Source organism: Neovison vison, chromosome 4 (assembly GCF_020171115.1).
Source record: "Neovison vison isolate M4711 chromosome 4, ASM_NN_V1, whole genome shotgun sequence".
NCBI lineage: Eukaryota > Metazoa > Chordata > Mammalia > Carnivora > Mustelidae > Neogale > Neogale vison.
Window position 1 is genome coordinate 155,098,213 of NC_058094.1, and position 18,024 is coordinate 155,116,236.

Genomic DNA, 18,024 nt, shown 5'->3' on the forward strand with positions numbered 1-18,024 from the left:
TGACAAGTCTTTGAATGATAGAAAACCTTTCACATTTGGATTTCAAAGCATATCCCTTTGGTTTTCCTATTGATGAGGCTTATCATTGGTCTACCATAGTGTAACAGGAACAAATTCAAACCACAGAATTCCCACCTACTCTTGAAGCTACTACTCTGGAAAGAAAAAAAAAAAAATCTTGCTAAACAACAGGGACATCTGCTGGTTAAAATGTAATGCTTCTACCCTTAAAATATTGCATCCAAATGGACAAGGAGATTTGGGCAATAAAGTAATTCCGAACCTTCTGTTAGACAAATGCTCACTTTCAGAGCAGTCTGTTAACACAAAAAAACAAAAAAACTCCTTGCACTATAGTAATAATAAAAGGTAGCATGTATTTTATTCCAGAGTTACACAAATAGTGATGCTATCTGAAAAAAACAAGCTAACTGTGGTCAGTAACTATTGCCAAAGAAGAGAAATGACTATCTTCCTGATCTTCTGGCTTAAGACACTATTTCTCAACTCAACAAACATTTAAGAGTCTATTAAGTTAAAATATTTTGCCATATGCTGACAAACTGAAGCAGTAAGGCAAAGCAGAAGTTGCAGATGGTCCAGCCACCCCTGGGCATATGCTGACCTCCAATCTTAGAGGAGAGGACTTAAAAATGAATTAACGTTGCAAGAGAGACTGAGCCTACCCCTTACTAACACTGTGCTCTTTCCCTTTTATAAACATTATAGAGGCCAGTTGCTTTCTACAAATACACTCTTTCCCATATTAACTCGACAAATGTTCTCCCACCTTTTACCCCTATGTTCATTTCTTCTCATCTTTCCAGTCTCTCTTCAAATGTCTTCTCAGAATGCCATACTCTGAACACCCTATGGAAAGCTCACTTTCAGAGCATTCAATTTGTGTCCTCCTTAGAACTTGCAAAAATTGGCAATGATTTCCTAGCTTATTGGTATATCTTCCTTCTTTCTCCTATGACAGACTGTAAAGGAACGGGTCTTTTTTTTTTTTTTTAAAGATTTTATTTATTTATTTGACAGAGAGAGATCACAAGTAGGCAGAGAGGCAGGCAGAGAGAGAGAGAGAGAGAGAGAGGAAAGCAGGCTCTCCGCTCAGCGGAGAGCCCGATGCGGGACTCGATCCCAGGACCCCGGGATCATGACCTGAGCCGAAGGCAGCGGCTTAACCCACTGAGCCACCCAGGTGCCCCAAGGAATGGGTCTTTGAATCTGGGTCCAGACATTCTCCCAGTTTTTAGTCAAGTAACTTAACTGTTTTATTTTGCACAAAAAAATTTCAAGGACAGAATGAAAACTTTTATCCTCGCTTGCTGGGAGTACCCAAAGTCTTGGTTCTCCATTTTCCTAACTGAAAGAGAAACCAAATTTTTCTAATATTCCATTAGTAAGTCTCAATAAAGACCTACTGCAAGAGAAAAGGTGAAGAGCATATAAAGAGGTGGTGGCTAGATTGAGAGATTTTAGAAAGTGTGGAAATGAGACACTGATCCAAAAGGCAGGACATAAAAAGGAGTATTAGATGGAATACCATAAGCCCCGGAGAAAAGCTTAGAGGAGAAATGTGAGATGAAGGAGGACCTGGAAGAGCCTGATGTGTGGGCCTAATTAGGGACAGTTTGTTCTTTCCCCTATTAGCATAGGAATCCCCATCAGATGTCCAGAACTTCTTGAAAGCCTTCCAGTGTAACCCACAAACTGTATTAACATGACTCAGAAACTGGGTAGAAAGAAAATGGACTACTCAATAATTGCATTTTTCATGTACTTTGAACAAAAGCTCTTGCAAACATCTCTTTCACATCATCCAAGATACAAGAGGATCACGGAACCACAGAACCTGTCTCTCAGTATATGAAACACCTTTTGTATGCATACATCATCCTTTCATAAAAGAAAGCTAATTTCATCAATATTCTATCATGATGAGCTTCAAGAAAGTGTTATAAAAAAAATCTAGAGTCCAAGAGAGTTATTCATAACTAGCAAATGCAGCAAATACCGTAACCCTGCTGTAAATACTTTTATGATATAACTTCTATTTGGGATAGGACTATTTCTCATGATTTTTCTCAAAATATTTAATTCCTGATTAGGTAAATCCTAGGATAATATTAAAAATCTCTTGCATTCTGTAGGTATACAGAGTACTAAGGTAGAAATAACCTAGAACCTAACTACAGAATGTTGCCCTAGTTTTCAAATTACATTATGGTAAGTCCTTACAATGGTTATGCAAGTTAAAGATAATATGGTGTTACTATAATAAATTTATTATTTTTTTATTTAGTACTAAAAAAATTTTTAAGTACATCCATTTCTCCACCCTATACCCATCACCTATGACAGCTATCAATTTGATATCTATACCTATGATCTTCGGGTTTGTTTTGGGGTGGAAGAGCATTTTGTTGCCTTTTGGGTTTTTTTTTTTTCAGTTTCCACATATAATCATATGGTATTTGTCTTTCTCTGACTTATTTCACTTAACGTAAAACCCTTTAGGTCTATCCGTATTGTCACAAATGGCAAGATCTCCCTTTTTTATGGCTAAGTTATTACATTACCACATCTTCCTTATCCATTTATGGACACTAAGGTTATTTCCATAGCTCAGCTATTACAAGTAATGCTGCAATTAATATGAGGTGCATGGATCTTTTTGAGTTTGTGTTTTCGTTTTCTTCCAATAAACACCCAGAAGTGGAATTGCTGGATTATATGGCTATTCTATTTTTAGTTTTTTGAGGAACATCCATACTGTTTTCCATAGTGGTTGCACCAATTTACATTCCCACCAACCATGCACAAGGGTTCTCTTTTACCAACATCCTCATCAATGTTTTTTTTTTTTTTAATCTTTTTGATAATAGTCATTCTAACAGTGTGAAGTGATATCCCTTTGTGGCTTTAATTTGCATTTCCCTGTCTGGTGATGTTGAAAATTTTCTCATGTATTTGTTGGTTATCTGTGTCTTCCTTGGAACAATATCTATTCAGATCTTCTACCCATTTTTAAATCAGATTGCTTTTTTGCTATTGAATTGTGTGAGTTTTTCACATATTTCGTGTATTAGCCCCTTATCAGATACATGATTTACAAATATTTTCTCCCACTCAGTAGGATGCCTCTTCATTTTATTGATGGTTTCCCTTGCTGTACAGAAGACTGTTAGTTTCAGATAGTCCCATTTGTTTATTTTTGCTTTTGTTGTGTGTTTTTTTTTTTTTTTTTGCTTTTGGTGCCAGGTTCAAAAATCATTGCCGAGACGTATGTCAGGGAAACTACTGCCTAGGTTTTCTTCTAGGAGTTTTATGGTTTCAGGTCTTATGTTCAAGTATCTAATCCATTTTGAGTTAATTTTTATATATGATATAATATAGTGGCCCACTTTCATTCTTTTGCATGTGGCGGCTCAGTTTTCCCAAAACTATTTATTAATGAGCCTGTCCTTTAAATATTGTATATTCTTGACTCCTTTGTCATAAATTAATTGACCATATATGCATGGGTTTATTTCTGCACTATTTTGTTCTATTGATCTATGGGTCTGTTTTTAATGCCAATACCATACTGTCTTAATACAGCTGTGTAATACGGTTTGAAATCGGAGAGCATGATGCCTCCAGCTTTGTTCTCTTTCTCAAGAATGCTTTGGTTATTTGAGGTCTTTTGTGGTTCCACACAAAATTTTAGAATTCTTTGTTCTGTTTCAGAGTAAAATGCCATCAGAATTTTTAAGGGATTTCAATGAATCTGTGTATTGCTTTGAGTAGTATGGACACTTCAACAATATTAATCCTTCCAACCCATGAGCATGGAATATTCTTCCATTTATTTGTTTTAAGTTCTTTCATTAGTGTTTCCTAGATATCAACACACAGGTCTTTAATGTGCTTGGTAAATTTATTTTTAGGTACTTTACTCTTTTTGATGCAGTTGTAAATGGAACTGTTTTCTTAATTTCTTTTTCTGATAATTTGCTATTAGTGTATAGAAATGCAACCAATTTTTATGTGACTTCGTATTCTCCAACTTTACTGATTTATTAACTCTAATAGTTTTTTTTATAGTCTTAAGACTTCATATACATAATACTATGTCATCTGCAGATAGTGAGTTTTACTTCTTCTTTTCCAAATTAGCTGCCTTTTATTTCCTATTCTTGTCTAATTGCTCTGGCTAAGACATCCAATACTAGGTTAAATAAAAGTGGTAAAAGTGGGTATTTCTGGTCTTGTTCCTGATCTCAGAGAAAAAGCTTTCAGTTTTTCACTGCTGCGTATGGTTAACTGTTGGCTTGTCATATATGGCCTCTACTATGTTGAGGTACATTCCTTCTAAGTCCACTCTGTTTTTATCATAAATGGGTGTTGAATTTTCTTTTAAAATTATATATTAAACTATTATTAAAATTCATTTGTCTTCCCCAAATATTTACTAACTGACTTTGGGAAAAGGTAGATATGAAAGAAACTCAGCCAGAAAGGGAGAATTAATTGAGGATGGGCTTGACTTTTTCAGGGAGTTAACAGCAGAGTGCAGCAGAGTGCAGGCTGCAAATTTTTGCAGAAGACAATGGACAGACTGTTATTCAGATAACCACTCTGTCTTGCCTTGAAAAAGAATCCTAGATGATTATGCTTTATTAAAAATGTAGCTAATTAGGAGCCACTTCCTCATAAATGTTAATGTTAACAATTTTACATATGTAGTTATTATTTCATTAAATGAAATACTTGAGAGTAATTGCTTTTCTGGCTCATTTTTAAATGCTTCCTACACATGTCAGGCTCTGTGCAGTGCATGCCTACATTATTTTGGGAGGTAAATTTTATTATTCCCATGTTTTGAAGGCAAATGAAACTGAGCAGTGAACTACCATACCCATTACTAAGCAATTAAGCCAAGATGCATACTCAGGTTTAACTTTAACATCTATTCCCCAATACAATCCTACCTCATGGTTTTGCTTACATATTACTTATGTACTCATTTAAAAATTGAGTGATATATGTAGTAACCAAAAGGATACAGAGTACCTCATATAGGTAATAAAGTTAGATGGAATAAAATGTTGCTTCTGGCATTTATTTTTGAAAAGTGGTCAAACATGTCCACAAAGATTGTTGCCAAAGTGTACTTTGTGAAGTGCAAAAGAGTAGTAGTTCGAGCATGGGCTGTGGAGCTGAGGACTCAATTCTGAATCTATCACTTAACTGCTGTGCGACCTTGGACATTTTTTCACTTGTTTTGGGTTGTCTAAAGTAGGATTCATTTGTAATAACTGTACTGATGCATCTAACACCTGTGAACATTAAATGAGTTTAATACACGTGAAGCATTAGACACATAAGCACTCAAAAAATGCTGGCTCATGTTGTTCAAATCCAAAGGCTTATTTCGCACTTCCATTCTTTCTTTTTTCAAATAGATCTTTTTTTTTTTTTTTCTTTAGAGGTGTTTAAAATGCACAGCAAAACTAAAAGGCACACACTTCCAATATACTACCTGGTCTACACATGTGTAGGCTCCTCTATTATTAACATCACCCACCAGAGTAGTACATTTATTACAAATGAAGAACCAACAATGAGACATCATTATCACCCAAAGATCATAGTTCACATTAGGGGTTCACTATTGGTGTCGTAAATTTTGTGGACTTTAATATAGAAGCATTTTTATCTACCATTTTAATATCAATATCCTCTGCTCCATCTATTCCTCTCTCCAGCCCTAAATCTTGGCCATTACTGATCTTTACTATCTCCAGTCTTCCCCTTTCCAGAATGTCATATAGTTTGAATCATACAGTATGTAACTTTTTCAGATTGACTTATTTTACTTGGTTATGTGCATTAAAGCTTCTTCATATCCTGTAATGGCTTGATAGTTCATTTCTTCCTAGCATTAGATAATATTCTATTGTATGGATGTACCACAATTTATCCCCATCACCTACTGAAGCACATCATGGCGTCTTCCAAATTTTCGGCAATTATGAATAAAACTACTATAAATATCTGTGTGCAGGTTATGTGGACACAACTTTTCAACTCATTGGGTAAATATCAAGGAGCAATTGTTGGATCTTATAGTAAGAATGTTTAGGTCTATAAGAAACCGCCAAACTGTTTTTCAAAGTGACTGTAACCTTTTGCATTCCCACTAGCAATTAATGAGAGTTCCTGTTCCACATCTTCACAAGAATCTGGTGCTGTCTGTGGTTTTTATTTTAGTCACTCTAGTAGGTATATAATAGTATCTCTTTATTGTTTTACGCTCCTCTTGTGAAACCCAACGTTTATGACTGAGAAATTCTTTTACCCCAAAGATCAGCATGGTTATGTGGACTACTGCTGAAAACTATATACATCTGGGTTAAAATCTAAATATTTATGTTTCTAAGCCCATTTCATTGTGCAGTTTTTTTACCACCACACCCCCATGTTTGTGAATTACTGTCCCTTCCACAAAGTCTTTCAACAACATTTTGTAGTCAAAGGAAACCACAACTGCGTAGAAAAATCAAAACAGGCTAAGATAATCGGGGGGATTATTAAGTATTATGAACCTCATTAGCTACTTGGGACCAATTTGGGAGTACCTTTTCACATTCTCCACAGCCTTATTTGACCTTTACGACGGAGGCTGACTACATTACCCTTGTGACAACATAGTTTGAGTCTACACATAGTTGTTGGAAGCAAGAACATTAGTTAAGTCTAACTTTTAAACTTCTGTCAACTCAGTACAGAAAGGCTACAAGAATCTAGTTTCCAAAACAAGTAAAAATGAGGTTGGAATCCTATATAGTGGTAACAGGTTCGGACCATTCCGCATAAGATTTCCAAGGCCTTGACTCTTTAAAAACACAATCTCTGCCTGGGTCTCACGGAGCTTCTAAAACACTGGTCCAGAGGATGGACCCGAGTATTGGTCCTTCTTAAAAGTTTCCCACGCAACTGAAGAGCAGCCCGCTTAGGAAAAAAGTGGTTTAAGACGGCCTGTGCCCTAGAGGAGAATCTTAATGCTAACAGAGGATGCTTTTGACTAGAACTGCAACACACGCCCAAAGCGCCTCTATGGTAATGCACACTGTGAGAAGCCAAACAAAATTCCCGGCTTTCTTTTGCATCTAGGCAAGGCTCTTATTCCGTTCCACGCCCGGCCGTACTGGCTCCGGAGCACGGCGAATTTGCGAAACTGCCAGCTGGGCCCAACTGCCCCCCGAGCCAGAAAGGCCACAGTTAACGCCCAAGAAAAATGGACCTCCTTCACAGCATCAGCGGCGGAACTGTAGGTACCGCGATTTCCTATAAGTAAGAGAAAAGAAGGGCCGACCACAAACAACAACCACACCAACCCGTACGAAAGCTCCAAAAACCCGGGACTTAGAGCGCTCCGACTTGGCCGGAAGTGACGTGAGCAGGCACCACGCAGGGCAGTCCCAAGGGAGAGGAGAGCGGGAGGGGGAGCGTGCGGGGGCTGGGGGCGGGGCGCGGCCGTAGCTCCGTTTCCGGTGGCTTGTCGCGCTCGCTCACTCCAGCTGCAGCCACTCTTGCCCGTGGCTGCTTCCTCCATCCTGGTATTTTTTGGAGCCTCCATCCTGGTTCTTCCAAAGTGCCCGGACCCAAAACAGGAAGTAAGTGCGATGGAACCTTCAGGTCCCAACCGCCGCCAGGGCCGCTCCGCCCAGTGGAGCCTGTCCGGCCCCCTTGCTGCCAGCCTGTTCCCGCCGGCCGGCACAGGCTGTGGGCACTCGGGCACCGCGGGCGGGGTCGGAGCTGGGCCTTCATGACGCTGAAGCTGCAGTCCCCGCACGCTCAGGCCAGGGCCTCCCTCTCAGGGCCCGGCCCGCGTTGGTGGCTCGGGCTACAGAGTCGGGTAGTGAGCGGCCGCCGAGGCGCAGCAGCGATCCGGCGGGGGCGGAAAATGGCGGCGGCTTCGGTGGAGCTAAATGGCGCCGGGACCCCTGGGGGTGGGGTGGGCCGGCAGCTTCGGTAGAGAATTGGGCACGAGAATGTGGAGAGTAAGGAAGCCTTAGTTGCTTTCTCGTGGTGTTCCTTTTGGGTTTTTTTTTGTTACCTTTTCGGTTCTATGTGGTCTAGTGAAGGAGAGGTGGGCTTGAGAGAGTTGGGCGGGTCTCGTCTCCCCTCCTCCCCCCTTTTTTTTCTTTTACCTTGTTTGCGTCTTAGACTCTTCCATCTTTTGGGATTCGTTCTAGCTCTGCTGTTCAAGGCCCATGCAGAGGCAGTCGAGGTTGCTGGCCGCGGTAACTCGGTCAGCCTCTCTTAAAACGAGGGACTTGGACTGACTGCGGAGGGGAGAGTGTCCTAGTCGAGCAAAGAACCGTAAAAGGCGTCTGCAGAGTAGTAGTTGTCATATTTTGCTGAGTTCTGAGGAAGTTTTAAAATTTTTTAATCTTCTTGTCCTTTACAGTAGACTTTGTTTTGACCCAGTCTCTGGCGTAGATTTGGGAGGAGAGGTGGCCAAGTGCCGTTCCATGCCGTTGAATGATACAGCATCTGTTTTTATAATAAAAATGCTCGGCGAAGATGAGGAGAGGGTGATAATCATATGAAATGTTAGTCAGTAGTCCCTCTCTTTTTCCATGTTTGAATCTGGAAATTTAAATTCGGTGTGTCGTTGCTCTTCTTGTAATTTGATTCATCGTCGTGTTCCTCTTGACAGTAGGCGAGGCTGCTTGTTGGGACATCCGACAAAATTCATCGTCTGTAGGGTGACTTTCTAATGTGCCGTGTTTTAAGAATAGAATAATACCATTCCGAATTTTTTTTTATCTTTTCCTAATTTTATTTTTATTTTTAATTCGTGCAAGGCGATTAACCATTTATAGCTTTTAAGCTCCAGCCCAAGTAAGAAACTATTCTTCCATTGTGTTGAAAGTTTTACAAACGGGACATCTTTTTTTTCTTTTTTAGTTAAAGGTTTTCATATTTTTCAATGGTGGTTCTTTCTTTGATCCGGCTTTAAAGTTGTTTCTAATAATCTTTTTAGTGTTACTGTTTTGTTGTTTTGTTTTTTGTAATTTGAATAATTACCACCACTTTAACATTTAAAGATTCTTTGGCGATAAATACCAAAAACTTAGCGTTTTACTCTGGTGGTGTAGTGATAAAAGCGCATTTATTAGGTTAAGATTCAGAAATGTAGTTAAGATTTAGGAAAAAATAAATATTCAGTTCCTTACCAAAAAATAGGCTGTCTGAGAAAAATTTAGTGGAAGAATAGTTGCTGTTTTTTCATTCACCAGGGACAAAACCGCTTGAATTTGTATGGAAAAAAATTACAGTTATGAAAAATACATTTCATGTTTATCTCATTTTTACTTCCATATACTTTTGTGCCACCAAGAAGCTAATTTTTATCTTTTTAAATTTTTTTTTACTAGTTTAGTTGATAGGCTTACCCCAAAATACGCTTTTGGGGACTGATCGAGAATCTGCCTTTTCTGCGTAACTATCTGACTATCTTTATTTGATTGCAGTTGAGCTAGATGGTGGGGCCAAATGCTATTGCCCTGTCTTCACCAGTAAGTACCCGGCATTGCATACTGCTTAGAACTTTAAGTTCATACTTTGATGAGCAGTTAGACAAATAAATATATATCGTATAAGTATTTTCCTCAGAACGTAAAGATTTTGGAAATATTTTGAGGGGAAGCAATCACAAGAATGTTGTGGAGTTAGGATTTAAACTTCGAAAGCAGAGTATGGCTGGGATGTGGTTACTAATAGAGAATTCTGTAAAAAGAAGGCAGATGTCCTTGCATCTTTTTTTAAGGTTTTTGTTTGTTTAAGACCGCAGGTTTATCTGATTTCACCCTGAGGCAATGGGAGAGAGAAGTGTATTTGTAAGTTTAGATATTGCTGGTTAGAATTGAAATTCAAACAGCAGAAGCTTATTTTTCTTTTTTTTATTCACTTCATTTATCTCTCTAGCATCTACAGACCCTAGTTTTTATTAACGTTATAATAAAATTGTATGTTCTGACAATAACTCTACATTATTATAAGCAGTTGCTTTTGTCATGCTCCATTAAGTACATTGGCTTAAGTTAACACCTGTGAGGATGAACACACTAATGTGAAACACTAGCATCCCTAGGGGTTTACAACCTGGCATATTGGTGTTAAAAATTGAGGAGGGCTAGGAAGTGTTTTTTGAAACACTGAGCTTCTAGATCATTTTGAACACACATTTGTAATTGTTGCAGGGACAGCAAAACTTTAGAACACTAATGAAGTTTAGGAAGAGTTGTACTTTTTATGTCTTAGATGCTACTTATGGGATGTTTATCTTCTCAAAATGGAGTTCTGTTTTTAATAGTTAATCTCCTCTTACTGCCCTAATCTGTAACACTGTTTTTCCATATAAAAGGTTTGCCTAGCAATTGGTGTACCTCTAAATATTGTGCAATTTCAGTTCCAAAGCCTTTTTATCCTCAAATGATAGGAAATGACCGAGAAAGTTAATAACTTTATTGCTTTGTTAAATGATAGATTTATTAAATGTATGTGGTATTTGTTTGCTTTCATATCATTCCCCCCCCCTTCTTTTCCTTTTGTGAAGAGAATTCTTGTAGGAGAAATCACAAATAGGTTTGGTTTTGCTTTGATTCCATAAAGATAAATAAAAGAAGGAACCTGTTTATCATGTCTGCTGCTTCAAGTTTGTGGAAATATACCCCATTCCATGACTGAATTCTATAAAGAAGTTGTCAGGAAAAAGCACACTGCAGATAGTTTTTAATTTTTTTTAAGCTGTCATTTTGTTTAGGTACACTCTTGTCAGGCCATTCTTCCAAGCACTGGGTTGTCTACACTAATTTTTATTTACCATCACATACTGTGTAGCAAAAGAAAGGTCCATTATGTTTATTTACTGCTTATGTGTATGTTACTATCTGTCAAGAAAGTGTGCTTTAAAAATAAACATCAGGGGGCGCCTGGGTGGCTCAGTGGGTTAAGCCGCTGCCTTCAGCTCGGGTCATGATCTCAGGGTCCTGAGATCAAGTCCCACGTCGGGCTCTCTGCTTGGCGGGGGGCCTGCTGCCTCCTCTCTCTCTCTCTCTGCCTGACTCTCTGCCTACTTGTGATCTCTCTGTCAAATAAATAAATAAAATCTTAAAAAAAAAAAAATCAGTGTACATCAGAGGACTATAGAGATAATTTGATATATTTCCATTTAAAGAGTTTCTCATGGTTCCTTGCGTAAAGTGCTCAGTTTTGAATGGATAAAATTTTTAAATGTAGCCAGATACACATGATTATAAGCTCTTAAATCATGCAGTGCATGAAAAAGAGTCTTTCTTTTTAATAATGTGATTTTATTGTCAAACCAGGTATGAAATGCTGCACTTTGAAATGAACCATACTACCAAGTAATTCTCTTTGATAATAACATTGTTTTTTGATAGTTGGTTAATTGGGGGGTGCCTGGGTAGCTCAGTCAGTTAAGGGTCTGCCTTCTGCTCAGGTCATGATCCCAGGTCCTGGGGATTGGGCCCTGCTTAGGGCTCCCTGCTCAGTGGGGAGTCTGCTTTTCCCTCTCTGACTGCTGGAGTCTCCCCCAGCCTGTGTGCTCACTCACTCTGGCTCTCTCAAGTAAAATTTAAGAAGAAAATAGTTGGTAGTTGAAATCAACAGCTTAAGCAATTAAAGCCTTTTATAATAAACTGCACAAATAATTTTGACACTGTGTAGTCATATTTTGCCACCTCAAAACTAAGCTGTTAGGATCATTAGTTACCTTAGTCTAGTATGCTTTATGTTCTTTATAGCTTTGCTTCTCAAACTTTTCACAAAGTGTATAGAAGAACAAATCCCCAGGGGCCTGGAACAACCATCCAAAGCATTCAACCTCAGTATGAAGTGTCCTGTTCCTGTCTTAAATAAAATCAGTGTTCTGCATCTTTCTCTTCTGCCAACGATCTGTGTACCCATGTACAGGATACAGGCATTTGATCTTGATTCTCTTTCACTAAGACTTTCTAATTAGCAAAGAGTTTGATTTCAAAATATCTTAAAACTTATCTTTTAATTATTTATTACATACTCCAGAGGAAATCCACTTTATAAGCATTTCCTAAGGCATTAATTACATGCAATGATAGATATGGTGGTGGTCAGTATGGGGTCTTCATGATAGCACAACCTCAAACAGAAGTTCATTTATAGGATAATGGTTAGATAAATTTAGATAGCATGCACCCATTAAAAATGCTATGGAAAAATAAGTAGAACTATTGGAAAATACTCCCAATAAAGTAAGTGCAGGAAAAAGTTCAAAAGTTGGGACAATATGTTTGGAAGATCATCACAAAATGTTACAGTGGAATATATGAATAACTTTCCTGATAATGGTTTAAGAAAAAACATCGAAAATTAAATGTGGCCTTAAGCCAGAAACCTTGCATCTGTGTTTTTCAGTCAACTCATTCAATAAAATTTTAGTGTTACAAGTTCTGTAGCTTGCTTGATTTCCCTGTATAAAAGTATCTTAACAATGTTTAGTCTTATCATATCTTTCAGTGTAGAATCCCAACTCCAAGCTTGTAGGGTCAGCAACTTTCAGCTCCTGTGCTTTTCACGATCTCCACTAAAATATGCCCTCCCACACTTAGACAGTCAGAAACGGATACAAATTTATCTACAAAACTAATTCCCAAACTAGGGAAAAATGCATTTTTCTTCGTCGTGGTTTTTGGAAAACTTGACACTTTACTTAGCAAATTAGGACCATTAAAGATATACCTTAGAGATACCGCAAGTTCATTTTCAGACACTGCAATAAAGCAAAGGTTGCAGTAGAACAAGTCAAATGAATTTTTTGGTTCTCAGGGCATGTGCAAGTTAGGTTTATCCTTACTGTAGTTCATTTAAAAGCATGCAAGAGCATGTCATAGCCAATGTGCAAACTTAAGAAAAAACTGTTACAAAATGTTATCATCTGAGTTTTCAGCTAGTCTTAATCACCACAGATTTCCACAACCAATATACAGGTGTTGGGTGCTTAGGGGAGATGGCCCCCTGGGGAGTTGAAAATCCCTGTATAACTTTTGACTCCCCGCAAAACTCATAGCCTACTATTAACCAAAAACCTTACCACTAACAGCCAATTAACACTTATTTTGTATGTTTTATGTATCATATACTGTATTCCTACAATAGAAAAATGGAAGAAAACACATTTACAGTACTGTATTGTAAAAAGTCCACATGTAAGTGGACACATGCAGTTCAAACCTGTGTTGTTCAAGCGTGAGCTGTAATAATGAAAAAATTGTAAATAGTGTGAGAGTTAGCAAAATGTGACACAGATGCAAAATGAGCAAATGCTATTGATAGTACCAATAGATTGTTTAACACAGGGTTACCATAAACCTTCATTGTATTAAAAAACTTAATGTATAATAAAATGAGTTATGCCTCTGTGTAGATTTAGTGGATGGAAATACCAGTCCTAAAATAATCCATTGAATGTGAACTTTACATCAATACTGGAGTGAACAGGATGAAGTATTCATTTCTTTAATTAAATTCTGTATTAAGTACCAGATCCAGAGTTGTTCTTTCGTTCTACCTTAAAGAGGGTTCTCGTTCATTGGGAGCTCTCAATGAACACAAATACATTTTTCATTTAAATGTGAATGTAAGTATTTCGTTATAAACGTTTTATACTGCATTTCACATGTTCTCTCTCTCTCTTTTTTTTTTTTTTAATTTATTTGACAGAGAGTGAGAGAAGGAGAGAAAGCACAAGTGGGGGAGCAGCAGAGGGAGAGGGGGAAGCAGGCTCCCCGCCGAGCAGGGAGCCTCATACGGGACTCGATCCCAGGATCCTGAGATCATGACCTGAGCCGAAGGCAGAGGCTTAACCCACTGAACCACCCAGGCGCCCCTCACATGTTCTCTTGATTTTATTACTATACTGTTGATATTTAAGAGACCCACCGAAGGATGGATGGAAACGTGCTAAAAAGCCATTTCACCAGTTAAGATGGCTGTTAAAATTGTTTTCCTCTTTTCGTTTCTAGTTAGTATAAAAATAGTACACATGATCTAACCCTTTACAGAGAATGAAGGGAAGATACTTTTTGATACATTTTCCCTATAAACCAAATAAGGAACAGGTCCAGAAGTTAAACATAGTTTCATGTATAATGAATTAGAATGGAAGGCACTAAAATACTCAGCTTTGTACCCTACTATCACAAGTTTATTCATCAACATTTCTCAGATAATCTCATAGTCCTATCAGAATACAGTATAGATGTGCTTTTCTAAACAACAGTTTTTTAGACATTACTGTACCTAGTACTCTCACTTGCCCTGAAAGCTAAACCTCGTAAAAGACCTGTTTGTCTTGTCTCCCTACTTTGAATTCTCTATATTCCAGTAGGGCTGCTGTCCCCACTATACCTCAGATACTTTTGTTAAGGCCATCAGTGTTCTCCATATTGACAGATCAGATCGTCACGTCTCCATGATCTTCTCTCTTGCCATGGTTGACTACTTAACGCTCCTTGAAAAACACTCTGTGTGTCATAACACCTTAGTTTCCCTTCTCCATCACTAGCTGGTCCTTTTCATTCTCCTTTGCTTGCTTATATATAGCTTGATTTCCACCTGTTAAAGGGTGCTCTGAAACTGGAATCTAAGCTGTTTCACCAAAGCTCTCTGAGTGATACTATGTTTAAAAATTATTTGCCGGGGTGCCTGGGTGGTGCAGTGGGTTAAGTCCAACTAGTTTCAGCTCAGGGTTGTGCGACTGAGCCCTGCCTTAGGCTCTGCACTCAGGTCAGAATCTGCTTGAGACTGTTTCCCTTTCCCTTTGCCCTTCCCCCGCCAAAATAAATAAATAAATAAATAAATCTTTAAAAAATGTTTTTGCATGACACTAACTCATTTGTCTGATATGTCTAATCCTTGTTGAATTGCAGCTTCCAACAGTCAATGTGATATCTTCATTGAATACCTTATAATGTTAATTATTCCTACTAATAGTAATAAAAATACATAATACACATCTGAGTGCCCCCCAGACTGAATCAGCTGTCCAAGCCTAAAGCCTAGGAGTGGGCTTGAGATAGTTACCCTTTCCTTAATTTCCATCATCTCTTCATTGAGCACATCCTGTCAACACTGCCTCCAAATATATCCTTTAATCAGTCTCCTTCCTTTGCCTGCTGTCAGTAGTCCAACAAGAGTCCTCTCTTAGACAACAGCTTATCTTCATAACTTGCTTATCCACTCTCCATTCTGCAGTCTAAGTGATCTTTTAAAAATGTAAATTATATTCCCCAACTGAAAACCGTCCAAGGATTTTTGGAAGGCCGAGGGAGATCTACCCCTGTCTTTATCTCTAACCTTAAATTCAGCTACTCTTCATTATGGAAAGCCTCTGCCATACTGGCTGCTGGGTTTGGGGGGTTTTGTGTTTTTGTTTTTGTTTTTGTTTGCTCTGCAACAGGCCAAAGCAGGCTCCACTTTAGGGACTTTGCTATTATTACTAATCAGCTTTCAGTCACATTCTTGTAGTGGTGTCTCCTCATCTTGCTGAAGCCCTGGAAATTAAAGTACTGTTCAGTGTTGATTTCTGTAAAAAGAGTATGTGTAGCAGGAAGGGCTGTGTTGACTTACATATGCATAAAATAACTGGAAGGAAGCCTGAGAAATTGATAAGAATTTACTTACAGAAGAGTACTTACTTACAGAGTTTACTTATAGGGGACCCGGTGACTAGGGAACTGGAGCAGGAAGCAGACTTCCCTGTATAACCATTTCATCTTTTGAATTTTGAAGTATGTAAATGTGTTACCTATTAAAATTATATTTCAAGTAAAACCAGATTAGCTTCTTAAATATTAATAAATAACATCGACCTCCTGGTTCTAACTACAGTGGAGAGTGGGAAAGGCCTCAGGAAAGTGAGTCAAGATCATAGCTAAAGAGGCAGTTAATAAAAAAATGGCCACTGTATCCCCAGTGCCTGGAGAGTGCCTAATACATTGTAGGTAAAGGATAAATATTTGTTGATGGAACAGATACGCTTGTTAATTTGCAAAGCACCTTAGAACCATTTACTAAGCTCAAACCTCAGTTGCCAAATTTTTAAAAATGAACCTAGATTTCTGATTGAAAGCTAGTACACTGCAGAGGATTACCTGTAATCAGTGGTTATCAAGAATTTAATACTTTATTTCAGCTAGCCATTTCGGGCTCCTTTTTTCTGGTATTATTTTACCGTATCTCTATATTATATTGTCTTAAATCTACCTTTATTTTTTCTTAATTTAGACTAATTTGGGTCCTGGTGAAATTGATTTAAACATTAAACCATTGACTACTTTGCACCTATCACATGAACTCTTGGGCTGTTTTTTTTGCTTCATGCTTTCTTTTTATTAAAAAAGAAAAAAAATGGTTGCCAAGAATAAAGTTCTACCTCAGTGGCTTGGATATAAATTCAAACAACTTTTCTTGAAAGGGAGACTCAAAGGAAAACGGGCAAGAGTCTCATCTTTGTTTGCTGGTCTGGAGTTGTTATTAAGGGCAGTGGTCTGGTGTACAAGTCCTCTCAGGTATCCAGGAACTGGTCAAACAGCAACTAGTGCTCAGGTGTCCTCCTTAAGTCACTTAATGGCCCTGGAGCCTGGGGTATTGTCTCCAGTGTTTGGAGTCTTGGTCTTGGAGAATGTTCCTGAGGACCTCGTCTGGTCACTCCTTAGTTAGATGTTACCAGTTGTGCTGGAAGACTTCAAAGAAATCATTAACTCCTTGACCTTTACAAGGAGGACATACATGAGTCCTGTATAAGGTGGGGGTACAGGTCCTAGCAAAATTAGAAGCACGAAAAAGAACAAAAGAAAAAAAAAAAAACACCACTTTTTCTTTCTTTTCTTTTTTTTTTTTTCCATGAGGTCCCTTACAGTTTCCCTGTCTCAGTGTTACTTAAGAGTTCCAAGTTCTGGGATGCCTGGGTGGCTCAGTCAATTAAGCAGCAGCCTTTGGCTCAGGTCATGTTTCCAGAGTCCTGGGATCCCGCTTGCATCTGGCTGCCTGCTCAGTGGGAAGTCTACTTCTCCCTCTGCCTCTCACCTTGCTCTTGTGATCTCGTTCATGCGCCCTCTCTCTCTTTCTCTCAAATAAATAAAATCTTTTTTTAAAAAAACTCTATAAATTTTTAGTACATAAAAGATTCTTTTATGTCATAATTTCCACTAATTAATACTATTTAAGGAAATAGAGTATATAAATGTTTGAGTATGTTTTAAGGAAATGAAAACTTAGGAACAGCGCAGATGTCCAGAGATAGGGCAATTATTAAATAATGTCATGTTTTTTATGAGGTTTAAGTTTACGTGATTCCGAAAACTTCAGTTAGATACCTAGTTTGGTTTCATCATACTTTTTAATATGAATAAACTCTAAAAAGCAGGATATAAATTGCTTACACACTATAGTGTATACACATTTATAAACGCACACACACACCAAAGAGAGTGAATGAACTCTGCTTTTGATAAGTTTATGGATGACTTTTTTTTTTTTTCCACATTGAATTTCTCCATCTTCTGTAGTAAAGTATTACTAACCAACCTTTTAAGAAAATTTAATGGATTCGGAAATAAGAACAACATTGGATTCAAGAGCTTGCTTGTAATTGACCTTTTCTGGCTCAGTTGTTTAGGGTTTCTTTTTTTCCACAGATCCATAGACAGGATTGTTTACAGATGCACAGTTTTTAATGCTTTAAGATGTATTATGTATAAAGAGGTGTTGATAAGTTATATAAAGAAAAAATATAGTTCCTGGTAGTATTTGTGGTACTCTACACCCGCGGTTAGTTTACACATGCTCTGTCTGTAGTTCATAGAGCCAGTAGCGTAGTTGAACCTTTTTTTTTTCTGAGAATATTTGCCTGTTGAGGGACAGCTTGGGTTGAGAAACTGCCTATACACTAAATAAGTAGAG

At 38.0% G+C, this 18,024-nt stretch overlaps 1 protein-coding gene across 3 annotated transcripts in view; it reads left to right on the forward strand.

The window, feature by feature from the left end:
- The first annotated feature begins 7,559 nt into the window (after nt 1–7,559).
- The window catches only part of DMTF1 (cyclin D binding myb like transcription factor 1), a 45,482-nt gene continuing 35,017 nt past the window's right edge, over nt 7,560–18,024 (forward strand). For all 3 annotated transcript variants that reach the window (XM_044245933.1, XM_044245935.1, XM_044245934.1), the window contains exon 1: nt 7,560–7,667. The gene's annotated coding sequence lies outside the window, so the exon portion shown is untranslated. The remainder of the gene's footprint in view (nt 7,668–18,024) is intronic.